General features: G+C 37.4%; 1 protein-coding gene and 1 non-coding gene across 4 annotated transcripts in view; both read right to left on the bottom strand.

The window, feature by feature from the left end:
- The window catches only part of IL1RAPL1 (interleukin 1 receptor accessory protein like 1), a 1,454,732-nt gene that overhangs the window by 510,596 nt on the left and 917,103 nt on the right, over window positions 1-27,033 (bottom strand). The gene's annotated exons all lie outside the window — the stretch shown is intronic.
- TRNAS-GGA (transfer RNA serine (anticodon GGA)) lies at window positions 25,509-25,580 on the bottom strand. Its single transcript has one exon. It is a non-coding gene; the product is annotated as a tRNA-Ser (tRNA).

Here is a 27,033-nt window from a genome sequence, read left to right as displayed (position 1 = left end):
AAAAGATACTCTACACTAAGGGCTGATGCTGAGAATACATTAAGTGAGGAAATCAAATGATCTCCTGTCCTCAGATTTTATAGTCTACAAGGGGTGAGGAGGAAGCAGAGAATAAAGGAATTCACCACTTAAATATTTAGAATGTCTGGTAGCATGAAACTAATTAAGGGGAGGGCAGACAGAGAGTGAAGGGTGTGGACAGAAGATACTGTCCCAGGCAGAGAGAATCACTAAAGGAGTGTTAGCTATTAAGACTCCACATTCCCAATGCAGGGCATCCAGGTTTAAACCCTGGCTGTGGAACTGGATCCCACATGTTGCACCTAAAGTTCCTGCATGCTACAACTAAGACCCAGCACAGCCAAATTAATAAATAAATATTTTTAAAAAGAAGTGTTACCTATTACCATTTTTGCTGTTTTCAGTCTACTCAGATCTGCAGTATATACATATACCAAGAGCTAGGTAAGTGCCATTTGACAGGAAATCTTGGAAAATGGTGCTTCCTTATGAAGTAGAAGGTGTGGAAATGAGGGGCCAAAATGTACACCTATCATCTTGCTGATTGCACAGACTTCATTAGATTTCTCTATTTAAGCCCTCTAAATTTACAGCCTAACTTATCCACTGTTGGAAGAGATGATAGTTGTAGCAATAATAGTCATAATAGCTAAAATATCTTAAGCAAATCTGCTCTGCCAGTCTAGGTCACGTATGCTGCAAGCATTGCCTCACTTAATCATCACAAAACATCCTAGGAGATCAGTCCTTTTTTCTCCATTTTATGAATAAATCATAGCTTCTGTGAAAGCACAGCTGATCTATATCATGTAGAATCCATATTGTGTATTACTTAAAGGCATATGTTAAAAACAAACAAACAAACAAACAAAAAAAACTAATGGAGTGCCTAGAACATTGGGTGGCACATAGTAGGTGCTGTATAAATGAAAGCTATTATTGTAAGAATTAGTTTGCTTCTTTCAAAAAGTAGTTTTGAGTGCCTGCTCTGTTCAAGTACAGAGTTAATTTCAAAGATGTGGTTTAATATAGCCCTTGACCTCTCGGAACTTACAATAGACTACAAAAATCAGTTAATGTTAAGACATCAAATGTTTTGAACAAAATGATTGTTCTGGGCTTATTGTTTGTTATTGATGTGGTAAGACACTTAATTTGTTAGCTCACTAATCTAATGAGTATTGATATGCATGGTACCAGATACTCTGCTAGGTCCTGCATAGAACAGATAAAGAATGATTACCTAAAATAAACTCATGTAAAAACGTGGCAATAATGTAACATAGTAAGTGTGTTAATAGCAGCACTAATTTATGATAGAAATACAGAGAGGAAAATGCCTAGGATTATCTTAGCAAAGATGGGGTGATGCTATTCACAAGATACCCTTAGCCATCACCACTAACTATCGAACTTCAGATCCAAATACTGCTTTTGCCTTTTATGTAAGCTAATTTTTCCTTCTATATGATTTCTAACAACATGGTCCTCTTGTGTCCTGTTATGCTCAATAGCCAAAAAGTCACACAGTCACAGAACTTGTGGGTGCCTTGAGAAATCTTGTTTAGTTTCTGATCTTCAGTCAGAGAGATAGTTCATCCATCCGGATTAGGTAATGACCTTAGTGTTGGTTTTATGTTCTGCTCTGCCTTGGCTGCTACATCAAGACAAAGATGCCATTATGAGCCCTAAAGAGCTCCAATTTTTGAGGAGAGAAACTCTAAAAAATTTATTCTTTAAATCTATCTGTTAATATTCTTTCATTCTAAAGAAACTAAAATGTAGTCATGCTAAGTTTCCAAAAGAAAAATTCTGATATGTAGGTAAACATCATCAGAGGTATATTGAAGGAAAAACTTAAAGGAAACTATTAAGTTGGTGATGAAGTAATTGCAGTTTTGGACCCTGAAACTTAAATCATTATAACTAGGCTAATCACATCTTTATTAATCAAAATAGGAATCATTACAATCAACACATTTCTTTTGCCAGTGAGAAATTTTTTTTTTTTTTTACTGTTTATTCCTCTAGCGTAAGAATCGGTGCTTCAGGATTTGATGAACTTTGGGAAAGCATTTTCTGCCTCCTGCTGGTTGTGGAAGCGGTTTCCTTGCAAAAAAAGTTGTCGAGAGGCTTGAAGAAGTGGTAGTTGTTTGATGAGAGGTCAGGCATATAGTGGATGAGGCAAAACTTTGTAGCCCAATGCGTTCAACTTTTGTAGCATTGGTTGTGTGACATGTGGTTGAGCGTTGCCATGCAGAAGAATTGGGCCCTTTCTGTTGACCAATGCCGGCTGCAGGCACTGCAGTTTTAGGTGTATCTCATCAATCTGCTGAGCATACTTCTCAGATGTAATGGTCTCACCAGAATTCAGAAAGATGTAGTGGATCAGACAGGCAGCAGACCACCAAACAGTGACCATGACCTTCTTTTGGTGCAAGTTTGGCTTTGGGAAGTGCTTTGGAGTCCAACCACTGAGCTGTTATTGCCAGTTGCCATATAAAATCCACTTTTCATAGCACATCACAATATGACTGAGAAATGGTGGTGTTACATAGAATAAGAGAAGACGACACTTCAAAATGACGATTTTTTTTTTTTTTTTGATTTGTGGTCAGCTCATGCTGCTGCTGCTAAGTCGCTTCAGTCGTGTCCGACTCTGTGGGACCCCATAGACGGTAGCCCACCAGGCTCCCCCGTCCCTGGGATTCTCCAGGCAAGAACACTGGAGTGGGTTGCCATTCCCTCTCCAATGAATGAAAGTGAAAAGTGAAAGTGAAGATGCTCAGTCGAATCCGACTCTTAGCGACCCCATGGACTGCAGCCTACCAGGCTCCTCCATCCATGGGATTTTCCAGGCAAGAGTACTGGAGTGGGTCGCCATTTCCTTCTCCAATGCATGAGGCACCCACTAATCAAGCTTTTTTACCTTTCCAATTTGCTTCAAATGCCAAATGAGCGTAGAATGGTTGATGTTGATGTTCTTTTGCAACTTCTTGTATAGCTGTAAGAGGATCAGTTTTGATGATTCATCTCAATTTGTCATCAAATTCCGATGGCCGGCTACTGAGTGCCTCATCTTCAGGGCTCTCATCTCCTTTGCAAAACTTCTTGAACCATCAGTGCACTGTACGTTTACTAGCAGTTCCTGGGCTAAATGTGTTGTTCATGTTGCGAGTTGTTTCCGCTGCTTTATGACCCGTTTTGAACTTGAATAAGAAAACTGTTTTAATTTGTTTTTTGTCTAACATCATTTCCCTAGTCTAAAACATATATAAAATAAACAGCAAGTAATAAGTCATTAGCAAAATAACATAAAGCAAGAAATGTACATTAAAAATGATGTATAACAACATTTACTTAAGAATGCATTCTGATATCAAATAGCAAAGTTCAACAATGCAAAACCACAATTACTTTTGCACAAACTTAAATATTTATGTAGAACACCACTTCAGAATGTGTGATAAATTATTGCAGGCAACATGCAGGAAAACTAATGGCAGGAAAACAACACATCCATAGCAGAAATAAACAGTCTTTGTCATCACATTAATTGAAAGACGAAATGAAGAATATATCCATATGTTGTAAGAACTTGTATAAAACTTGCTCTAAAACACACATTTTGAAATAATGTCAACATTTTAATAAAAATATATTATGTGCTATTTTATGATTTAAAGAGTTCCAGTTCAGAGAGAACATTAACGATCCTAAATTCATTGGTGCTTTCCTATCATATTTCAGCAGAAGGATTATAGGAAAAGTAATAATTTTTTCCATGCCTTATCTACAGGTTCACAGGGAGAAGGCTATGGCAAACCTAACTGCATTCACAATGAAGTGAAAGTGGAGTGGTGTAGAGGTGAAATTCTCATTAAAACAATTACTCATATCTCTAAATGTTAATTCACACATAGATGCTAAAAAGCAGGAATACCTCAGGTTATAAAATATACATCAACTGTATTGGAGTACTAATTAACATCCTGCATTACTTATCTCAAATAGGCATATATTCAAAGGATTTGTCTTGATGACAAACCAACACCCAAATTAAAGTGTAATGTCTTTTCCAGACCTGCAGTAAAGTACAGACAGCCGCTGGTATAACAAGCATACACAACTAAAAACTAGATAATAGAACTAACTCTTTATTGAGTACCTACTCTGTGCCAAGTCCTGAGGATGCAAAGATGACTGAAAGAGATCTCTTTCTTGTGAGGATACAGAAGGGAAAAACACGTCATTCTAGGGGGAGAGACACTACTTTATAAATATTACTACTCCTACTAATCCTCTCCTCATTCTTCTACTAGGTAACACTTATCTGGTGCTTACCACATGATAATTACAAAAGTATTAGCTCATTTAATCTTTACAATAATGCTACAAGGTAAATGCTATTTAGTTCACAGGCAATCTGCTCCACAGCTGGAGTAGTATAGGAGATGGGATTCCAACTTTGGCTTCGACTTCAGTTTCAAATTTCACATTCAATTGCATTATTAGAGACTGCATTGTACATGTCTCTGAGGAAGTCAAAATGTATACACAAATATACACATACTAGCAATTAACCATCTGTTTTAAGATTTGAGGGATAGAAACAAAGGGCTTGACTTTGTTATTTTTGGAAATCACCTTTAATGTAATAATCAGTTAAATATTACGAGTATGTAACAAAGAAGAATCTTTCAATCAACTTCTCTGTGTTGGGAATAGAGCATCTGATAAAAATGTGTCCTTTCTCAAATCCTTCCTCAAGCAAAAGATACAGTCAAGTGAAAGGATTTCAAGGTGCATGGAATGTTATTAGAGGGAATGAGTAAAAAGAGACTGTGTGTAATAAATAGCATGGATATTGATTTGTTAAAATGACAATACTATAGTTATGTTTATATTTAAGAAATACTGATTCAGTTCCCATTGTATGTTTAAAAGGACTTACACTACAAAGGGTAAAGCAAACTATTCAGGGTGAAATAGGCATGACTGGGGGGAAAAAAGACACAAAACTTATGTACCATTAAAAATCAATATAAATGCTTTAGAGGTTGCATTCTTTGATAAATTCAATATCCAAGTGACCTAGCCTAGGAGATGAGGGAATTCACTGACTTCAAGTCTGAATGATGAAAGGAATAAGTCAGGAAAAATGGCTTGGGGATGGGGAAGATGGAATGAAGAATGTTTCCAATTGAGGAACTACGTTTCCAATTGAGTTTCTTTCTGGAAACTCTTCCAGAAAGAGTTCTAGAAAGGTGGGAATATTGTGCCCCATTTAAGTAAGGCTCATTTATGGGTGACAGGGAGAAAATCTTAGAGAACATGAAGCATATTTGTGCCTGGAGAGGTTGGTGGGGCACCAATCAGATGTTATGGGTGGATTTGCCCCCCTCCAGTCTCAAATTCATATATTAAAATTTTTATTGGAGTACAGTTGATTGGCAATGCTTTGTTAGTTTCAGGCGTACAGCAAAGTGAATCAGTTATACATATGTATCCACACTTTCTTTTTTAAAGATGATTCCCTGGTGGCTCAGACAGTAAAGCATCTGCCCACAGTGCAAGAGACCCGGGTTTGATCCATGGGTTGGGAAGATCCCCTGGAGAAGGAAGTGGCAACCCACTCCAGTACTCTTCCCTAGAAAATTCCATGGATGGAGGAGCCTGGTGGGCTATAGTCCATGGGGTCACAAAGAGTCAGACACGACTGAGCGACTTCACTTTACTCATACAGGCCATTACAGTGTTCTGTAGAATTCCCTGTCCTATACAGTAGGTCCTTATTAGTTATCTATTTTATATATAGTAGTGTGGGCTTTAAAAAGGTGATTTTAGCCAAAGTGTGGTAACCAGTTTAGACGACATCAATGAATCTGAGTCGTAATAGGAGTTTGTTACAAGGTGGTAGAAATAGAGGTGAGCTGAGGAATTTGAGAACTGCTTAGGAAATAAAGTACTAGAAATGGGAGATGAGTCAGAGGGAAAAGAGTGAACATTTAAAGTTCTGATTTCATGTCAGGCATGGTTCTAAAGTCTTCACTAAAATTTTAACTAGTGTAATCATCTCAACCACTCTGAGGATTACTCGTCTTACTAAAGAGGCAATATGCACAGGATGGTTGTGACATCTCCAAGTTCACACAGGGAGTATGTACAGACCTTGAAACTAAGCCCAGACAGTCAGTCTCCAAAGCTGTTAACCACTCCAACATGAACCTTCAGGAAGATACTTTATTTTGTGCTTTCCTAAGCTGGGTGATAAGGAAAGTCATTCCATTCAGAAAATAAATTAAAAAAAAGAAAAGACGATTCTTGTTTAAAGAAGATAATGAGTTTAGCTTTGACTAGATTAAGGTATCTTTAAAATACTCCAGTACACCAGTGAACACATAGATGTCTTACCCTGAAATTTAACTTCTACACACAGATTTGTAGATGATTCACAGATGACTGTTGAAAGTTCACAGATGACTGTTCAAAGCACAGGTGGAGATCACTTTGCCTAGGAAGAGACTTTTGAACGAAAAGAAAAGGTGGCCAGGATCTAGTCTTGAACAAATCGTACTTTAATGGCCAAGAAGAGAAGTTCAGTTTTCAAAGACAGAAATGAAACAGCTGTCCTCAGAGTAGGAAAAGCATAAAAATGTGGTGTCACAAATGTCAAAGGTAGAAGAGACACTGTCTACAGTGTCAACTGCAGCTATGAGTCAGGACAAGCTATACTAAAAAGTGGTTGAGATTTGCTAGCATAGCCATTGCTAGTGATACCGGAGAGAGAGTCTTTAGGTGAGTGCTTGGAGAAAAATCAAATGAAGCAGGTGGAGGAATGACTGGGAAATTAAAATATGACAGTGTATATAGACAACTCTATCAAGATGGATGGTTATGCAGCCTTATTCATAATAGCCTCCAAGCTGAAACAATGTAAATTTTCATCAATTGATGAATGTATAAATGAAATGGGGTATATCTATGCAACAGAATAGTATTCAGTCATAAAAGGGAAAAAGTCAGACATTAAGAGCCACATATTATATAAACTCACTTATATGAAATATTCAGAATAGGGAAATCCACAGAAACAGAAATATAAGTGGTTGCCTTGGGCTGGGTAGGAAGGAGAATAGGAAATGACTGTTAATGGGTAAAAGATTTCTTTTGGGGTGATAAAATATTCTGGAATTAGGGGTAATTATCTGCACAATAATGAATACACTAAAAATCACTCAACTGTACACTTTAAAATGATAGCTTCTGGTATATGAATTATATCTCTGTTTTTATAAGACTGGTGTTTGGTTATAAAGGAAATGACAGATATTAGGTTGTGGTTGGAGAGGTATATGCTATTGAGGTATCACCTGTCACATTTCAATAATTGTTGGAAAATAGGTTATATGAATCAAAATTCTTTTTTCCATTATTCTTTTTTTTTTTTACATCACTATATGATTTACAACCATGAAGGGGCTCTGATAAGGTAGGAATAAAAAGCCTTTACTGAATCACTAATGTAAAATTCAAAGCAGCGTATGAAATCTAACCAATAAATGAACTTGGGGACTTGTGAGGGTGAGACACGTCTCAGCAAGATGCTGATGAAGTAACATGCAACAAGAAGTATTCTCTTTCACATGACTAAAGCAGGAATGGGAAAGAGTCCTACATGGGTATATCTTCCCAAAGAGAGGGACCACAGGACAAACGTGTAATTGGGAAGACTGCACCTCATCCAACTAGTATGTTCTTAGATGCTTCAGTGAAACTCAGATGATACCACATTTGAGAGGTAAAATAGATATTAATTCCAACTCAGCAACAAGGCAACAATTTTGCCTTAAAGAGCTAAAGTCAACTATTTTCTTGCAGTGAAATTTAGCTTTATAGTCTTCATTCTGTGGTCTTCCTATCATTAACTGTATTAGTGTTATAGGAGAAATCTACCCTATGTTTTCACTAGATTGAGAAAAACCAATCATTCAGGGAGCTGAGATATGGCATCCATCTTCTGATTAGTAGCAAATAAACTAGTCCTCTTCAATAAAGCAAGGATATCAGGATGTGGTTCTCATAAGCTCTCAAGAGAGTAGAGAGCAGAATATATTTGACCCCATTAACAACTCCTTGTACTTCAACTTTATTACATCAGGATTAGCACTGTGTTTTCCAACTCGAGTTTGGAAATTGTCATCTATTCAGGCATATATTGGTAATTCAGAGGCAGTTGTGTTTAGGGTAGAAATGCTAGGAAAGGGTCCATACGAGGAATAGAAATGTAGCAACAGAATTTTAACACTGATTTCTATAGGAGCTGTACGGGGCTTCATATTTTTTCCCTTATAACAGAAAATGAAAGGTTGCATGAAATGTATTCAGCCCCTAGCTACAATGTATATGTACATGGGGTGTCCTGGATTTCTTTCATACAGGATGGTGCAATGACCTGTAAAATTCAACTTCATCAGTGCGGACTGGCTCTCTTAGTTTACCCAGCAAAATCAAATTGATGATGCAGCACATGATATGGCTTATTAAACAAACAGAATTGCCATTTTGCTAAACTGCTAAGGTGTAGCATCATATTGTTAAGCAGAATATGAATATGAAATGCTTTAGATCTACTAATAAACCAACACCCTCCCACCAAGGACATGAGCGGATTCAGGCAGACAGGAAGTGAAAATTTGGCCCAAAAACAGAGAGAAAAAGAGAACCACTTTTCTCCCACCACCACAAGGCCATGGCTGAGATGTGTACAATGTTGATGACAGATGCTGTTATCTTTTCAGACAGACTTTCTCTTATTTTTCTCTTCCTCCACCCACCTTTTTTGGGGAGATGCCAGTGCTTTGTGGCTTACAAAGATGCTGCTATCTAGAGGTAACCAGTAGCCAAGAGGAGCGATTTTGTAAAACATTTCTGGGAACCCCTGGTGGGAGTTTAGGAAAGTCCATTTATCTGAGCAGTTCATGTTAGGCAAATTATACAAGAGAAAAAGTTATCTGAGATATTGGAATTTGACTAAATTATTTCTGAACTTGAGGGGAACCACAAATGTGCCCATCTTAATCAAGTATTCTGGCTATGAAATAGCCTATTATTAATCTTGATTTTAAAAGTCACCCTGTGATTAATTGACTTTAGCTCAATAGACACCATATAGTGGTTTCATAATGTCTGCAAAGCAGACAAGAGAAAATGAATTAAAGGTCACTGTGATGAGCCAAGACAGCAGAGTAAAGAAGTGGCTGCCATGCCTATGAGAAATATTTTCCCTAAAACATACTGCAGTCAGTATTGTATCTTTGTTGGTAGAATAAACAATGAATTAATATTTGAGAATTATAGAAGTATCTTAACCCCCTGACTGAACACATTAATATAGACACTTGGCTAAGAGGTCAGTTTGCATTTTTCCTTAAACTTTTGCATATTATTTTTTCCTACTTTGAAGGGAAAAGTAATCAACACTTTCCCTTGGTCAGAAAACAGGTCTCTGAAACATTACTTCTCTCATAAACACAAAATTCCACCATAAGTCAAAATAGAGACAGCAGGATGAACAGTTTCCATGATGAGATTTCAAACACTCTTCATAAAGTGCTCAAAATTATTCTTAAGAGTATGAAAGGCTAAGGAATTAAGAAATTCTAGTTCTAGTCCATACACTTCCAGTATTTTATTGCACAAATTTCACCTTTTGCAAATTTAGCTTCTTCATGTGAACAACGAGAGGAATGAACTAGGGAGACTCTATGGTACCTTCCAGGTAATAAACAGCTGCTTGGGATGTTTTCTTCCTAGAGCATCCTTATGAAAATGATAATCCTTGAGAAAGCTGATAACTAACCTCATCTTTGGGAAAGGATTTAGTAAGAGCTAGTTCACAGCCAGTCAAGTAGGCACATCAAGAATGAGGCAGACAAGGGCAACCTTGGGAGTTTTGAAAAGTGAGGAAGTAGAAAACGAGTAAAATGGACTACCTCAAAAATTTCCTAGGGTTAGGACTTTCTTTGAATCAAGTAGCTTTCCTTTTTAAACTGTTTGTATCTGACAACAAACTCAACACATATTTTTGGTAAAGTGTCATAATTTAGGAAAAAACAAGGAGGCTGCTTGTAATTTCTTCATCCAGATATGATAATGATGTTAACAACAACATTAATAATCTTAAGTATATCTGACTGTGCCATGGATTGTCCTTGGGCTCTTAACAAGAAAGTCTACTTAACTTGCTATTACAACTCTATGAGATGTGTTTACTTATTATTGCTCCCATCTTATAAATGAAGAGATTACTTCATAAACACTTTTATGCAGAACCTAATTTCACTTAATATATCTAAAAATTACCATGTTACAAAAGTATCAAACCCTTAATTCCAGTTTCTTCCTATTGTAAACAATATAAAATCTTCCTCTTAAACACTTAAACACTAACATATATCCCTTTGGGTAAATTGATGCAGTCAACCATTTTTCTTCCCATTGGCTGAGATCTTATCAAACAGAGAATGAGCATTTCCATGGTGCCCAAGCAATGGACTTTTCTAGGATAGGATACTTCTGGTAAGGCAAGTCTTGCCAATGGAAACCCTCACATGTGGGACACATTCTTCCATTCTAGTGTTCATTAATTTATTTGAAAGATTTATTGCCTACTTTGATGTGCCCAGGTAGTGTGACACCACAGTTGACCTCATAGATTTTAAAAATCAGTGGGGAAAGAGAAACTAGAAATTCAACAAGTAAATATTTTAACAGTAATGTTTCAAGTTAGGATCTTGGCCAATGCACAAAGGGCAGGCAGATATTAAATGTTGAAGGAAATTTTATTCAGGTGAAATTTGAACTTTATCCTGAAGTAAATGAAAAGCTGTTAGGAATCTTTCTATAAATCAATGAATTTGGACATAATCAAATAAATGTGCTTATAAACATTTAGGTTTAGATCCGGCCCTCCTTAAATTCATATATTTCTTTTGCTTTTTTAATTGGAGGATAACTACTTCACAGTGTTTTATTAACTTCTTCTGTACAACAACACAAATCAGCCATAACTCTGTGTTTGTGTGTGTGTGTGTGTGTGTGTATCCTCTCCCTCTTGAACCCGGAGACCATGTAAAATCATGCAAATCCTACTACCAATATCCTCAAGGGATATGGATCGAAATTTTCTCTTTCTTACTAGCCCACTTATTAACTACATCCTCCAGGGCAGAGGTTCTGAAGCTTGAATGTAGAAGAGAATCACCTGGAAGGCTTGTTAAACACAAATTGCTGGATGCACCCCAGAGTTTCTGAGTCAGGAAGTCTGGAGTGAGACCTGAGAACCTACATCTCTAACAAGTTCTCAGGTGATGCAGAGGTTGCTTGTCTGGGGACCACACTTGGAGGAAAACAGCTCTGGATTAAGTGAAGGTGTTAGTTGTTCAGTCGTGTCTGACTCTTTGCGACCCCATGGACTGTAGCCCACCAGGCTCTTCTGTCCATGGAATTCTCCAGGCAAGAATACTGGAGTGGGTAGCCATTCCCTTCTCCAGGGGATCTTCCCAACCCAGGGATACAACCTGCATCTCCTGCAATGCAGGCAGATTCTTTACCATCTAAGCCATCAGGGAAGCCCACTACTATTCTAGGACAAGGCAATCTGAGTCATATTCTCCTTATTTATAGAGTGGATGTTATAATAATTGACCTGCCTGCCTTGCAGCATTGCTGAGAAGAACAAGTGATAAAATGAGCATGGGAAATGCAAACCCTTGGCAAATGTGAGACAGTATTTGCTGGCAAGTGCTGTAACTCTGAGGGAAATGCTGTCATTGTAAATGGGACAGAGAATCTTTGAGCTTCACAGTGGCCTCCAAGGCTTTGAAGTTCTGCCAGAGATCAGAACTTTGGCACTAATCTTTTTCTATCTTCTATAATTAAAAAAAAATGTTTCAGAAATTGTCCAAGTACTAGCAATTGAAACTCACAAGGTATGGTCTGTTTATTTGTATGTTTTGGGGTTTAGTCATAAAGTGCATTCTCATCGTTTCACCTTATCCTGTTTTTGCTGCCAATAGACTTAATACTCGTGGCGGGAGGAGGTTTTAGTTCTTTCCCCTTTTTCTCCTACATTTGTCCATTGCTTCTGCTCAATAAAGAATAGGCTACAGATGATGATAACTAGAAATAGTATTATGGGATAGAATGATTACTCCGTGGCTGTTAGGGGACAGTGAGAGTATTCTAACTCTGTCTCTGAGAATGAATTAAATCCAATGTGATCATACATCACCTAATGTGTTGTTCGGGTCTGCTTCTGTCTCTTGCCTAAAACCTGTGTTACAGCTGCCATATAAAATACAGGTTCCCAGATAATACTGAATTCTAGATTTTTTAAAGAGGATATTATTTTATTACAAGTGTCTGCCAAATATTTCATCAGACATACTAAAACCAGTATTCATCATTTATCTTAAATCATTTATTCAGGCATAATACCCTGGTATTTTTCTTTGCAAAATCTGGCAATCCTAGCTGTGCCCTATTAGTAATGAGATGGTAACTGTCTGAGAAATGTGTGTATAGAGAGATAAACATTCATCTACAAGCCCAGGATGAACATGTTGGTAGAAGTTCAATCACAATCACACAAAAAGCAGGCCCAACCCCAGAAAAATCAAACCAGAATATTTGGAAATGTGACCAAGTATTGATAGTTTTAGAGTTCCACAGATGATATAATAAGCAGTTAAGAATGAGAATTATTGAATTAAAACAAGAAACATATCAGTGGTTCTTCTTTGTGGTTGCCTGTTAGAATAGACTGGCAACTATTAAAAATCCCAAAGTTCAGGGTGCACCCCAGGCCCATTAAATTTGATTCCTTCTGGACAGAACCCAGACATTAACTGGTTGTTAAAGTCCCCAGGTGATTCCGATGTACAGTCAAGGATGGAACTTTCATATTTAGTCAGTCAACCTGGCATATTCTCATGAGAGTGAAGTGTCTAGAAGTATTAGAAGAGCATCATAAACATTTTCAAATTATTGCATATAGTGTGTGTGAGCATGCTCAGTCACTTCAGTTGTGTCTGACTCTTTGCAACCCTATGGACTGTAGCCCACCACGTTCCTCAGTCCCTGGGATTCTCCAGGCAAGAATATTGGAGTGGGTTGCCATGCCCTCCTCTAGGAGAATCTTCCTGACCCAGGGATCGAATGTACATCTCCTGTGTCTCCTGCACTGGCAGGCAGATTCTTAACTGTTGAGCCACCAGGGAATATAAAATTCTGATTTTTCTAAATTTCAAAATTAAAAATATATTCCTAGTTACTTTTATATTTTAACTAGATTTTTATTCTTTTTTGTCAACAAAGTAAAGAAGTTTGAAAACATACAATTTTGTAGTATTCCTTGCCGCTCTTATGCAGCAATCCCTGAGACATTACCAATAAAATAATGCTTACTGCTAAAATAGCTCTTTATCTTATCTTCCCAGTAACATCCCAGTTCACAACCCAAGGAGGCACCATTTACACAGAATATCATGTGAATGGGATGTACCAGAATTTTGATACTTGGTGATCCTGTATCTACTCCACTAACAATCTAGTTCTTCTAAGACAAAGACTATGATTGGGGCATTTTTAAGTGTCATGGTAAATGGGTTGAACATGGGTCCATAATATAAATTCAATTATTATTTGAACATGAGGCATGAAGAACATAGAAAATAAGTATATAAAAAATATCAAAATTAGACAGTAAAAGCAGTTTTACCATTACAAATAAATTAAATTATCAACATTTCGTGGGACAAGAATTTGGGAAGAAATTGGCTGGGCAGCTCTCCCTCAGCACCTCTCGTCTCATGGGACTTCTGTCAATCACCAGGTGGGGTTGCAGTTATTCAAGGGCTGGATTGGGCTGGATATCCAAGGTGACTCACTCACAGGACTGGTACTTGGTGCTGGCTGTTGGCTGGTGCTGTGAAATGCAGTGGCCACTTGTGGCCTCCCCAAATGGTAGTCTTAGGGTAGTTTTATACATGGTAATTGGTTTCCCCAGAGTACACATCCCAAGAGAACCAGGTAGAAACTAAATAGCCTTTTATAAAGTAGCCTTAGAAGTTATATAGTGTTATTATTATTGATTAGAGCAACCACAAGCCTGCTCAGACTCCACATCTTGATGGAAGGTATGTCAAATAATTTTGGAGTAATGATTATAACTATACTAATACTTAATTTAAGCCTTTCATTAAATTCAATTAAAATTTCCTCCACAATGAGTAGTTAAGTTATTCTCAAGCAAGTCCATTTTTATAGCTCCAATTAAGCCCAGAAACAGAGGTCCAAAAAGAAAAACTTCAAATCCTGACTTATTTGAAACCTAAAGATATTGTAGGATCTCTAGGCAGCCATAGACTGTCCCTAATTGGGTTTGTTTCTGCAAGTATTTTCATATGTACTCAAATGAGTAAAGCACAAAATGAGAAGTTAGAAAGTTCAACTATATCACTTTTAAAGGCGTTCCTTTTTTCTGGAATTCACCAGTATTTCACATAAAAAATTATCTTTTTCCTAAATCTACATCAACCAATATTGTATGCATTATGAAGGCTAAATGGCTGCTAATATATTCCTTTTCATAAAGCATGTGGTATTCCTTTATTATTTCTTGTGTGAATCTCTCTATGCATTTGTTAAGAAATAAAATGGTAGATACATTTTAATTATTTGAATTGCCTCTAAAACACCTATTTTTCTATGCACAGGCCACTATGGTAGTTAAAATTTTTAACATTACCAAAATGAAACACGTCTATTTCCAAAACACCATCTTAATCCACATGGCTGAATATTTTATTTTATGCAGGTCATCTACAATGAAGTGAAATGCCAAACTTAATATTAAATGTCAAGCTCCAATACGATCTTCTCGTGATACTCACGGGAAAGACCTTTGATTTATCCTAGGACTGTTAGATCAATTGTGCCCCAAATACCAACAGACACACATACACATGGCTGTAGAGAAACAATTCATTTTCTCTGTTCTGGGGAATCTCCTGTGAGATGATTCAAGGCCATATATCACATAGCTAAGGAAGAATTTTGAGGCCAAACTAACCGGGAGGATAGAAACTGAAGGGAAGGCAGTCAGTACCCATCGTGGCTGGACTTCACCAGTTGGGTGTGCTTCACTTGGCCTGGAACTGTCAACCCAAACTGCAATTACTGACCTTGCTAAAGGCTGTGGCTCCCTGGAGGCAGCAGAGACAGAGGGAATGATGGATGCTTCATGGTGTTTTCTCCAAACAGGAGGAATAATTATGAAGTACTCATGCTGTCACAGACCACAGTGCTGGGTCTCAGGAGGATCATAAGATTAAAATCGGCAGATTTTGGAATGAAAATAGGTTCAGTGAGAGTTCACTTCAAGTTCTCATTAAAATTTTTATAAGAGAGAAGGAAATGCACATGCCTTTATCACAGAGCAATTATAACTTATAAGCTAGTGAGAATGCTTGGTGACAAGCAGTAAGAAAGAATTCCCCAAGCAATATTTTATTTCACTGAGCTGTTTTTCCCTTCAAAACTATGAATATAGTTTCTCTATAAAAAGTTTCATTTTGTGGGTCATAAACAGAACTATACAATTTTGCAATATGCACGCCTACAAAAAAGATGCATTACTTATATGCACTAACTCTCTTATAATGCACTTACATGCACTATTTTATATTTGAGATATTCTAAAAATCTTTGTGATGAAGTTTTATCAACAGCTTTTTTTTTAATACAAAAATTGTCTTCTAAACTAAAATATATCTTCCAATAACAACAGTCTATAGCTTCTGGACAGCATTTCTGAGGTGTGATTTACATACAGTAAAATTCACCATTTTAAGCGTTCAGTTCAATGAGTTTCAGTAAAGTTATACATCTAGGCAGCCATTACCATAACCCAATTTTAGAACACTTCCATCACCCCAGAAAGTTTCCTCATACCCACTTGTAGCCGATCTCCGCTCCTACCCCTGGGCCAGAGGCACCCATTGATCTGGTTGGTCTCTGCTGTTTTAGTTTTTTCTTTTCTGAATATTTTATATAAACAAAATTATACAATATGTAGTCTTTTGTGACTGGATTATTTCAACTCAGCATTATCTTCTTGGAGATTCATTTATGTTATGATATGTATCAGCAGTTTATACTTTTTTATGGAGTATCATTCTATTGTGTACTTATACTGTATTTCATTTATTCACTCACCAGTTAATGAAAATATAAAGAATCTACAGTTTGTGGCTGCTCTGAATAATTTAAGTCTGAACAATTAAGTACCAGTGTTCGTATAGACATGTTTCCATGTATCTTGAGTGGATATCTAAGTGTGGAGCTGCTGAGTTTTATAATAAATGTACATTTCAAAGTGGCTATGTGTGTGTGCTGGTGTGTGCTAAGTCAATTCAGTCATGTCTGACTCGGTGTGACCCTATAGACTGTAGCCCAGCATGCTCCTCTGTCCATACGATTCTCCAGGCAAGAATATTGGAGTGGTTTGTCATGCTCTCCTCCAGGCAGTCTTCCCGACCCAGGGGTCGAACCTGCATCTCTTATGTCTCCTGCTGGCTTACATTTGTGCCAGCAATGTATGAGGACATTAGCTTCTCTATCGATTTGCCCATACTTAGTGCTGTCACTGTTTTGGATGCTAGCCACTGTAGTGGGTGTGATGTGATATTTCAATATGATTTTAATTTGTATTTCCCTAATGACTAATGCTGTTGAATATCTTTTCATGTGCTTATTGGCCATTGGTAGATCTTCACTGGCGAAGATCTGTTCACTTCACTGGCGAAGTGACTGTTCAGATATTTTGCCTATTTTTATGTTGTGTACTCTTATTATCAAGCTGCATACATTTTCTATGTTCAATTGCACTCATCTCACATGCTAGTAATGCTCAAAATTCTCCAAGCCAGGCTTCAGCAATATGTGAACCGTGAACTTCCAGATATTCAAGCTGGTTTTAGAAAAGGCAGAGGAACCAGAGATCAAATTGCCAACATCGGCTGGATGATGGAAAAAGCAAGAGAGCTCCAGAAAAACATCTATTTCTGCTTTATTGATATGCCAAAGCCTTTGACTGTGTGGATCACAATAAACTGTGGAAAATTCTGAAAGAGATGGGAATACCAGACCACCTGACCTGCCTCTTGAGAAACCTGTATGCAGGTCAGGAAGCAACAGTTAGAATTGGACATGGAACAACAGACTGGTTCCAAATAGGAAAAGGAGTATGTCAAGGCTGTATATTGTCACCCTGTTTGTTTAACTTATATGCCAAGTACATCATGAGAAACGCTGGACTGGAAGAAGCACAAGCTGGAATCAAGATTGCCGGGAGAAATAGCAATAACCTCAGATATGCAGAAGACACCACCCTTATGGCAGAAAGTGAAGAGGAACTAAAAAGCCTCTTGATGAAAGTGAAAGAGGAGAGTGAAAAAGTTGGCTTAAAGCTCAACATTTCAGAAAATGAAGATCATGGCGTCTGGTCCCATCACTTCATGGCAAATAGATGGGGAAACAGCAGAAACAGTGTCAGACTTTATTTTTTGGGGCTCCAAAATCACTGCAGATGGTGATTGCAGCCATGAAATTAAAAGACGCTTACTCCTTGGAAGGAAAGTTATGACCAACCTAGATAGCATATTGAAAAGCAGAGACATTACTTTGCCAACAAAGGTCTGTCTAGTCAAGGCTATGGTTTTTCCAGTGGTCATGTATGGATGTGAGAGTTGGACTGTGAAGAAAGCTGAGCCCTGAAGAATTGATGCTTTTGAACTGTGGTGTTGGAGAAGACTCTTGAGAGTCCCTTGGACTGCAAGGAGATCCAACCAGTCCATTCTGAAGGAGATCAGCCCTGGGATTTCTTTGGAAGGAATGATGTTAAAGCTGAAACTCCAGTACTTTGGCCACCTCATGCGAAGAGTTGACTCATTGGAAAAGACTCTGATGCTGGGAGGGATTGGGGGCAGGAGGAGAAGGGGACGACAGAGGATGAGATGGCTGGATGGCATCACTGACTCGATGGATGTGAGTCTGAGTGAACTCCGGGAGTTGGTGATGGACAGGGAGGCCTGGTGTGCTGCAATTCATGGGGTTGCAAAGAGTCGAACACGACTGAGCGACTGAACTGAACTGAACTGAGATAAAAGTCATTTATCTCATATAATTTGCACATACTTTTTTCAAGTCTGTGCCTTAGTTTTTCATTGCCTTAAAGATATCTTTTGAAGAACAAAAGAGTTTAATGTGCATGAAATTTAATTTATTAATATTTTATTATAATGCTCATGCTTTTAGTATGAAAAGAACTTTTGGTCCGTCCCAAGGTCACAGAGATTATCTGCTATGTTTTTTTTTCTAGACATTTATAGTTTCATCTCTTATCTCTAGTATTTTTTATAAATTTTTCACAGGCAAGACTGATATTTCTAGCTGGTATGCAAAGAATTATTCATGTCTGGCAACTGGTTTGATGGATCAGTGACCAGACAGTATCAGCTGTAAATTACGTTAAATATAAATTCTAATTCTCTGTAATAGTTTTTGATACGTCACACACTTGATTTAGTATATATATAGGTGGGGATACATCAAATGTCTATAATTCTTACTCTTTAGTTTAAGAAAAAAGAGCTAAAGAATGGCATATCTCAGGATTCAGGTCTGTGGTATGGGTGATTTTTCAGAGGAGAAAAGAGTAAACAGAAATGGGACATGGCATGTATTTGACATAGTGGGACACAGTAGCCGTGGGGAGAATTTGCCCAACCACAGGCTTGGTGGTCATGAATCCATATGATGGGTCATTACAACACTGCCCTCCAAATATGAATGTTTCTAATGAGATTTGGGAGATAGTGAAGGTCAGGGAATCCTGGTGTGCTACAGTCCATGGAGTCACAAAGAGCCGGACACAGCTGAGCAACCGACCACCACCAACAACGAGAGTTGAGACAGAAATCTACAAGGCCCGAGATGCAATAGGGTCTGGGTAGGGAGTTATAAACTCATGTCAGGGGAGTTGACTTGACCAACTTGAAAGTTCATAGAGGCAACTTACAAGACTACAAGGTCTGGAAACAGTGGACCTCAGGAATCTAGGCAAGTTTTTGTCTCTAGGAAATGGCTTAACCAGAGGACAGGATTCAAAGAAGACAGATGTTTCATTGAGAACTTTTCTAGAAACAGGAACTGAGCAGAAACAGGACTGCTGCATATAGTGGCACTAAAGCTTGGGAGTAATTTAAATTCCCAGTTGTTAATCATTAAAATGTTACACTTCACTTTAACAGCTCTTATTTCCAAACTGTCTTGCCCCAATAAGCAGGGCCCTCATTATCTCCCTTTGAAGCTATTATGATAGTCTTCTAATGTGTCCTTTTGTGCACAGTCCTTCACTTCTCTAATGCACTCTGTATACCATTCGTAGATGGACTATCTTCAAGTTTGTTTTCTATAAAGATCCCTTTGTAATATAAAATAGTTAATAACTTGCTACTGCGTATCAAATTAGGTATAAATTCCTCATAGTAACACTGAACACTGTCAAAAATGAGCGAATCTACATTTGAACTTCTCTATAGAGTTATTCCTTATATAGAGTCTACATTTCTTCCATAATAGACCACTTGGTGTTCATGACAATTCTGCGTCTCATACTCTGCACATTCCTTCCACTAGAAATCACAATCTCAGCTCACCAAAATCCTCCCAGCCTTCAAGCTTGTCCCAAATGCTCCCTCTTCAATGAAACACTTTTCAGTCTCCTGAAATGGAAACCGTACTTTCCTCCTTTCAACTTTTCTGCTGTCTAGATCAGTGGTGAACAAACTGTGGCCCACAGGCCAAATCAGTCTCATTGTGTCTTATTGGAATCCAGCCCTGCTCATCCTGCTTGTTGTCTGCATCAACTTTCATGCTGCCGTGGCTTGAAGTTGACTGGTTTTGATAGAGACAGCATGGCTCACAAAGTCAAACACATTTACTATGTGGCCTTTCATATTAAAAGTTTTCTGACCCAGGATCTAGATGATGTTGATCAGGGAAATACCAATGTTTTATAACTAATTGTCCTAATTAAAGAAAATATATAAAATACAGATTTTTGTAATATAATATCACCATCATATAATCACCAACTAGTGCTTAATTCAATGTTATTTGATATGGTCCAAGGATCCATTTGAACACAGTGTGTATGTGTGTGTAATCTGACTACTCAAGTAGTACAATCCCTTTTGCACACATTCTTCTATTGATCTGGCAGTAATCCATACTTCAGGGTGTTGAATTAATTATTCAAATATGTTACTTAACTTACTACAATAAAATATTTATGGCGCATGACTGAACTTTTCAGAACAGAGGCATATAACAACTGGCATAAATTGCATAATAAAATTTTATTTTAATGGAATGATTTGGGCTCAAGATTCTTCCATAAATCAATTTTTTCAATGTACTTTCCAGTGTTATTAGAAAATAGTTTACTCTATGTAAATAATGATCAAAATATGCACATGTGTAAATGTTCTTTCGTTCTCCTTAACTAATCAAAACAAGACAATAAAAGGTCAATAAAAAGTAGGTGGTATTAAAGCTTTAGAAACATTGGAGACTTCTGTAAGAGACAGGCCCCCTTGCAATCTCTGCTGCCATGACTGGACTGTATTTGGTTGTTGTTTCTACTGTATCCTCCACACCTAGCACAGCTGACAGCATTTGGTAGTGGCTCAATACATATTTATTTTTTTAAACAAATGAATGATTCATTTCTCCATTTTTCTGTTCTATGACTTGGGCAAATTTCTGGTGGAACACTTCCCAGTAAACAACTTTCCTTTAACCAAAAGTCTTAGAGCATATTCAATCGCACGCCACCCAACTGAATAGCATCAATATAAATTTTCTAGGTATTAGCCATGACTACTAGCACCCCGTCTCCCTGCATTCCTGCACCAGCAAATTTGCCCTGACTTGGGCAATGATGAGAAACCAAATACCATTTAGCTCTTTCATTTCCTAAAGCTGAGCTTCTGAAAAGCAAGATGTGCCACTTCAAAAAACTGTAATAAAATATTTTGACCAAATTCCACTTAAAGTAGATGTTGTAACATATATTAACTCCAGGTTTATAAGAAAACATTTTCTTTCTTCCTTTGGGGGTAGGGTAACTGTGGGCTTCTATACATAGGAAATTTTGTTTCCATAATTTTAAAAAACTGGTCAGAAAGGAAAGAAATACCTTGGTTGTTTGTTTTCTTTTTTAATTTTATTTTTAATTGGAAGATAAATACTTTACAATATTGAGATGGCTTCTGCTGTTTATCAACATGAATCTGCCATAAGTATACGTATGTTTTCTATTAATTTTCACAAAACAAGTAAATTCCAATTTCCAGTGTTCCAATGCTTTTAAAGGGCTAAATACATTTCATTTCATGTCTGATCTAAAATTTTGCAAAGGCTCATTATCACCCAGTGAGGGGTATCAGTGTTTTGTTCTAGACACACAGTCATCAATGACGTGAATAATTAGAGAGGGAAAGAGTGATGACTCAGGATTTTCTTTAACATTTTTTCTCTCATAATTTTCACGTTTTTAATTAAATTAAAAGGAGAAATGAAGTTACTTTTAAATAGGAAATTAAATGAAGAACCCCATGGCAATGCAATAGAAATGTGTTTTTTTTTCTTAATTAAAAAGACAAATGCTGTGCAATATGAAAATATAAGGGACTCAAGTGTGAACTCACATTTTGTATTTGTGATAACACTGCATAAACACTTAAGTAAATTAATATTGTGCTATATTTTATTTATATTAACCCTTATCCAGATTTCTGGGGTAGGGTCAATTTTAAATATGCTCCTCCAAATACCATGGGACTTTTATATTTATCTGATGCTCAAGAGTAAAGTCTTTCAAGGTAAAAGTTCTTCTGTCTCCACACTTTTAAATAATTAAAAATTATCACTCTGCTTCTTTTCCTTTTAGAAAAATCATTGAAGTCTTTATTATAATGTGAGTTTAAAAAATGTTCTCCTGCAATATTTAAGTAGCACTCAAAGCTTAAGAAATACTTTTAGTCATTCAAGAGATAACGGTTGGGATTCTGTTTGGATGAAAACAGGAATCAAGAAAATTTATCAAAAAGGGAAAGTCTATAAAATCTTTTATTTAAAAATATTGCAGAGAAAAGAGATATGTAAAAAATGTCATTAGCTGTGGGTCTGTATCTCTGGTCAATGCCATCTATAGTTGGATTTTATGGCTTTTCATTGAACAGAAGTAAATTTTCTAAGCATTCACCATAATTTAGATGTCAGGATCTCCCTCTCTGTTGCTGCCTTCCTCTTTCACACCAAAAAGATGGAATTATCCATTTCCTGCTTTTGCCTGCAGGTATTCATTTACTATGCATGACAGGTTATTGTTGCTTTAAAGGGGAAACATGAAAGATTGTTGAGTAAGAGAGAAGGGAGCCTTACATATTCTCACCAATTTGGTGATGGCATCTTTCAATGATTTTCTAGCCCTGTTTATCATAATCTTTCATTCCCCGTGGTTTTGCTGATTACTGAACAACTTCACCTCTTAATTCTCCTATTTTCTCCTACACTTCAGAATTTTTTCCTAGTTACTTTCCTGGTTTATTATCCTTCTGTTGGTATGAATGTATACTTTGATGCCTGTCTGTTCAGTTTTGGAGAAGATTCTTGAGAGTCCCTTGGACTACAACGAGCCAACCAGTCCATCCTAAAGGAGATCAGTCCTGGGTGTTCATTGGAAGGACTGATGTTGAAGCTGAAACTCCAATACTTTGGCCACCTGATGTGAAGAGCTGACTCATTTGAAAAGACTCTGATGCTGGGAAAGATTGAGGCAGGAGGAGAAGGGGACGACAGAGGATGAGATAGTTGGATGGCATCACCGACTCGATGGACATGAGTTTGGGTAGACTCCGGGAGTTGGTGATGGAAAGGGAGGCCTGGCGTGCTGCGGTTCATGGGGTTGCAAAGAGTTGGACACGACTGAACGACTGAACTGAACTGAACTGTTCAGTTTTAACCTATCTTTTTCTGACATGTGCCAAACACCCTGTTCTAATTAAAAAATGCTCACCATTCCCAACTACCAATCCACTTGGTGGCCAACTGTGAGATTCAGTGAGGGACAGGCTAATTCTCATGCCTATCCAAAAGTATGTTCACCATACTACCAGCTCCATCTCTAATGCTGCTACTTTCCAACCTGGGTAGACATACTACAATGTGAAGGTTTCAGGAAGTACACAAACATAGATATATTTAAGGGAATCCATGGCCAGATCTTTGCCTTTTGAATATATCTAAAATTGATCTGATAATATGCCTGTGATCAGCCTTTCATCTTTCCTAATCATCCTCCTCTGAATTTAAAACAGGAAGTTCACAGAAATAAACCCATGTATATATGGTTGTGGTTTAGTTGCTAAGTCATGTCTGACTCTTGAAACCCCATGGACTGTAGCCCACCAGGCTCCTCTGTCCATGGGATTCTCCAGGCAAAAGTACTGGAGTGTATTGCCATTTCCTTCTCCAGGGGATCTTCCCGACTCAGGAATCATACCCGAGTCTCCTGCATTGCAGACAGATTCTTTACCAACTGAGCTATGATATGGTCAATTAATATTTGACAAGGGAGCCAAGAATACACAGTGGGGGAAGATAATCTCGTCAATAAATTGTGTTGGGAAAATTGGATATTCTCATGCCAAGGAATGAAACTTGACCCCTATCTTACACACCATTTACAAAAATTAATTCAAAATGGGTATTGCTCCAAGGAGAGAAACCCTCTGGGACATCAAACAACGGAATTATTAGAGAATGCATTGGTCCTTTGAAAGATTTCATTAAGAGCATCTCTTAAAGAAATATTAAAAGGAATAGACACGTATTTTATCTGAGAAACAAACTTTGGGAAAAGTTCTCTATCTCAGATTATCTTATTTTAGGACATTTTCCATAAATCAAATGAGTAAGATATCCAGCTTCTAACTTTCAACAAGAATGTATTTATAGCATATATATGATACAAAGGAGCTTATGTTCTTTGCAGCTCTTTAAATACATGATGAAATGTTTTATATTTAAAATGTGAAAGATTACACAGTTTTTCCAAATTCCTTTAGAGTTATTTGAGAGAAACAATTTGAAGACCACTAAAACTTCTCAGCCACAACTGCACAAAAGAATCACGTGAGCTGCTTTTTTTTTTAAAAAAATACAGGTATTCAGGTACCACTGTGGACTCTCTTAAGCTAGGATCTGGGTCTGAGGATAAAATTTTCTAAAAGCTCCCCCAGGTGATTCTCCCTTACAGTCAGGGCTGAGAACTACTGCATTGTGATCTGCTACTGAGGATGATCTTATAGTCATTTTGAAGTCAACAATCCTAATATTTATCCCCATGTAATTCTGTGGCTGCCGTAATTAATAAGAATTGTTGCCTTGGTAACTACTAACGTTGCAACTAGACTACAAAACACGATAACCTAAAAATCCAATTATTTATGTTTCTTGGATTTTTTTTCCCTAATCAATGACTTCTTAGAGTATAAGCAAAAGGTCACATATCTGTAAATCAAAAGTATATTTTACTTGACATATAGGTATGTGAACTAAAAGTATCTTTTATCTCCTCTCTTTAAAGTAATAGTAATAAAGACTATATTCAGGCAGGGTAAACCATTCTTTTTTTGTTTTGTTTTGTTTCATTGATTTATTTTTCTATTGATTTCTTTTGTCTTTATTTTTTAACTTTACAATATTGTATTGGCTTTGCCATATATCAACATGAATCCACCACAGGTATACACGTGTTCCCCATCCTGAACCCTCCTCCCTCCTCCCTCCCCATACCATCCCTCTAGATCGTCTCAGTGCACCAGCCCCAAGCATCCAGCATCATGCATCAAACCTGTACTGGCGACTCATTTCATATATGATATTATACATGTTTCAATGCCATTCTCCCAAATCATCCCACCCTCTCCCTCTCCCACAGAGTCCAAAAGACTGTTCTATACATCAGTGTCTCTTTTGCTGTCTCATATACAGGATTATTGTTACCATCTTTCTAAATTCCATATATATGCGTTAGTATACTATATTGGTGTTTTTCTTTCGGACTTACTTCACTCTGTATAATAGGCTCCAGTTTCATCCACCTCATTTGAACTAATTCAAATATATTCTTTTTGATGGCTGAGTAATACTCCATTGTGTATATATACCACGGTTTTCTTATCCATTCATCTTTGTGACCCCATGGACTGTAGCCTACCAAGCTCCTCCCTCCATGGGATTCTCCAAGCAAGAGTACTGGAGTGGGTTGCCATTTCCTTCTCCAGGGGATCTTCCCAACCCAGGGATCGAACCTGGGTCTCCCGCATTCCAGGCAGATGCTTTAACCTCTGAGCCACCAGGGAAGCCCTTATAGCATTTATATTGCATCCAGCTTCTCATTATGTAGGGAAAAAAAAGAATCTGTGTAAACTCTCAAAGGGACAAATTCCACAGCTTTATAAGGGTAAATTTGCAGACCCACTGTGGGGAGTGGCATGGTAGTTCTTTATTTGTAATTGTTACTTCCACTTAATTTAATAGGCACTTGTTAGAATGGGTTCATCCTAAGTTTTTGCTGGCAATGTAAAGCTTGTTACTTTCAAAAATATTTATCCAGCATCTATCCTGGGCTCAGCACTGTTGTAGGAGCTTATGATACAGCTGAGAATGAAACAAACAAAAATCCCTTATGGACCTTGGAGAAAATGGTCCCTACCCTAAAGCATCTTCAAACGAAATGTTAAGAAAGCTAGACTATCCATGTTTGATATTGCTAACTAAAATTTCTGGAATTGCTTGATAAGTCACAAAAATCTTGCCCAGCCCTATTAATTGTCTTTGAGATAATTAAATAAAAGATAGGTACAATCCCTGGTGGGCTTCCCAGGTGGCTCAGCGGCAAAGAATCTGCATGCCAATGCAGGAAGATGCAGGTTTGGTCCTTGGGTCCAGAAGATTCCCTGGAGAAGGAAATGGCAACCCACTCCAATATTCTTGCCTGGGAAATTCCATGGACGGAGAAGCCTGGAGGGCTACAGTCCATGGGGTCACAGAGTCAGACACAACTGAGCATGCATGCATATCCCCTGGCACTAGCTTCAAGGAAACCGCCATTCCAGAGGGATGTTTTCCCAGTGGCTTGTTGTAGTATACTTCCTACACATGAGTGACTGCACTGGAGGGGGCGCATTTTCTATCCCAACATTTTACTGCCTAAACCTTAGTAAGAATCAGCTCTGGAAAATTCATCTGAAACCGACAGATGTAATTGGAGAAGAGAGACAACTTCTTAAGTGAAGCAAATTACACGTTTCCTACAGTTTAAGATTTAAAATAGTAAAAGTAATGACACTTTATTTATATGATAGCTTCACTCTTTTAGAGATGGAGTTTTCAGACACTTGATGAGATCAGTTTGTTATCCTGGTTTCAAAACACCTAGGTTATTTGTAATTACTTGATAGTTCTTATTTTGTCACCTTGACTTTCATTAACTACATACTTTTTTCCATGACAAGTATTTCTCTTTTCAGAAACATTAATCCATATCCTGATATGCATAGTAAGCCTTAGAACAATACTGCATTGAAACTTGTATTCTTTCCTTATTAAAATAAATTACAGAACTGATGGAAAATATCATATTTACTAAGTTTACTTTCCACTCTAATTTTAAATTAATTTTATTTTTCTGTTCAGGCACCAAATACCCTTTTGTTCTGAATAATGACAAGCAAAATGAGTACTGATATAAATGTGGGAACACTGTTTTCACAAATACATAACAGCAATGTCTCTGCCTTTGTCTCTGTCTCT

Source organism: Bos grunniens, chromosome X (genome assembly GCF_055505025.1).
Source record: "Bos grunniens cultivar Pamir isolate PY7600 chromosome X, Bosgru_T2T1.0, whole genome shotgun sequence".
In the NCBI taxonomy this organism is placed as follows: Eukaryota; Metazoa; Chordata; class Mammalia; order Artiodactyla; family Bovidae; genus Bos; species Bos grunniens.
Note: the sequence above shows the minus strand (reverse complement) of the source record. Positions and strands in the feature narration are given on the sequence as shown.